Source organism: Grammomys surdaster, unplaced genomic scaffold (assembly GCF_004785775.1).
Source record: "Grammomys surdaster isolate TR1022 unplaced genomic scaffold, NIH_TR_1.0 122661, whole genome shotgun sequence".
Classification (NCBI taxonomy): domain Eukaryota; kingdom Metazoa; phylum Chordata; class Mammalia; order Rodentia; family Muridae; genus Grammomys; species Grammomys surdaster.
Genome location: NW_021618112.1, coordinates 23687 through 26369, shown reverse-complemented (window position 1 = coordinate 26369; position 2683 = coordinate 23687).

Genomic DNA, 2683 nt, shown 5'->3' with positions numbered 1-2683 from the left:
TAAATTGGGCTCTTTGAAGAAAATGTATGCAATTTGTACTTTTATGAGAGTGAACAGAAGATAAATGATAAATATTGTTTGTCATTTTTAGATTATTTATGTGGTTTATGAATAATGATTTTACAAATGCCGTGTAATGTTTCTCCCTGGGTAATGGTTTAAGATACAAAATGTTTAGCTTATTGGATGGAGAAATTGAAATGTTTAAGAGCCTGAAAGCTGTCCAAAAGCAAGAGAAAGCAGCAACCTAAAGGATAACCATAGGACTCATTCATCCAGTTCTTCATCAGCCGTGATGGAGGATGGACGTGTGTCCTTTGGATGTTAATGGTCATCATTTTCATGAGATGAAAAGACATTGAAGAGTAGCATAAATTGCAGTGTGTTGCCTTCTCTCTTAATCATGATAATAGGATGAGGTAGGACTTTTTATTTTTCATTTTATCCACAGAACTATAGTATAGCCAGACTCTACATAAAATTACTGAATGGTTGTTCATTTTTAGTTAAATATCAAACTATTTTTAGGATAAGACTGATAAATGTGATATAGGATGGAATTATATTAACAATAATTCATTGCTTATTTGAAAATTCAAATTTACAAGAAAATCAGTTTCATTTTTGTTTTTTACTGAAATAGCTACAAGTACCAGAAAAATGAATTTCAGAAAAGTTCATTTAATTGATGTGATCTTTTTTGATGAAGACCCAAAGAATCTATCTTGCTCCTCATTCTAGAAGTTTGTAAAATTCAAAATCAGTACTAAACATTGTTTATATAAAAACAATTTTTAGAACACACCAAAGTGTCTTGTATCTATCCTGCATGTCCACTAAAGCTTTGATTCATAAAGTCTCAACTCCTTAACACTTCAGCCATAGCCTCAGTTGAAGGATATGTAGCCACCCCTCTTTCAGGGCTGACAAATGATGAAAGAATGTGCAATCTGTGTTATATTAAAAAACAGAATCTATTAGCAAAAATGACATCAGATTTTGTAATTATTTATTATTTACTATGGCATAATGAAATATTTGACTGACTCTTTAGTCTGTCAACATTAATTAGCTATTCATCGAGCAGTTAAGTTTTTCATTCAGAACACATTTTGCTTTGGTTTCATTTCTTTTAGAGTGGCATATATACAGTATATAAGCCTTTTCACTTAAGACTTAAAATAAAGATGGTCACTTTCACATAGAGGTCTGTGGTCAAAGTGACCAGAATGGGTTTGTTTTCACTGTGAGAAGAAGCAGGAGATCTCTTTTGTGGAGTTTCTGCCATGCAGTGCTTTGTTAGTATATCCTCACAGTCCTGTATCTTTATCCTATTCAAAGATGGGGGCATAGTTTCCCATGGAGAACTGAAATGCTCTGGAAAATTAAACAATTCACCTAACATCACTCAGGAGAAAGTGACTGAGCCAGCGTATGAATTCCATCTAACTCCAGGACTTGTGTTCTTCATGTTGTATTGCATTACCTCATAGAATGGTTGTCCGAGGATACCAGCTATATGTAAAGCAAAAATTCCATGCACAAAATAAGAGCACCTCCCTTTCAATACAATAAAAGTTTTACTCACTCTTAATGTATATCAAATACTAGCTTTTCAACACCCAAGGAGCCAGAGCTTAGAGTATCTAAATCTGGGGATTAGTCTCAATCTTTGGGCCACATGCATATTCATCAGTATTAGTGTGTGTTGTGCAATACAGTTTAAGGTTATCTTTCTTTTTCTTTCAGCAAAGTATTGGTCATGTACTTTCAGAAAGTACACTTAACAACTTTCTTTTAGTTTCTTCATTGGAATATTGTTAGAATGAAAAGTATTATATATATTGCTCATGTATTTATGTGTATAAAGGTATATAACCATGGTGTATATGCCATCTATCACAGAATCAGACCCATTATAAGTTAACAGCAATTTATCTGTTGTATTATTAATGATAATACGTATAACATCAAGAAAGCTATAATAACATCGTTTGTTTAAATTTTGCAATATAATGAAAATTTAAAATGCTACTTGAATGCCAAATTCTCTACTCATAAGGTCCACAATTAAATATTTTCTCTTTCAAAATATAATAAACAGTAGGCTTATTTGCATTAAGTATTCAGCTGACTTACTTAACTGAATATGATTATAAAATTCTGAGCAAATACAAGAAATATATAGAATTCTACATTTTACAAAAATGGTTATAAAATCATGTTCATTTTATGTGGTACCATCAATGGTTATGTTAATTTTAAAAAGATGTATGTATTTGTTTATATTATGTATATAGTGTATTTATATCATGTATATGAGCATGTATACCTACATGCTTGAAGAGGGCATCAGATCTAGATCACACTGGGGATTGACCTCAGGACCTCTGGAAGAGCAGGCAGTGCTCTTAACCACTAAGACATCTCTCTAGCCCCTAATTGTGTTATTTTATAGTTAAGGAAATTAACACTTAAAACTGTACTTATTTAACTAGATTCAGAGTTTATGAAGTAAACTGAGAATTGTCTTTAAAACATGAATCTTATCCATCCCATCACTCTATTGATAACTTTAGAAGCAGAGTCCACACAGACATCCCCTCTGACAAAATTATTTTCCATTGTTCATCTGGGTTTCATATTGGTAATCTGGAGCTTTGAGTTCTAGTAGCTTACATGT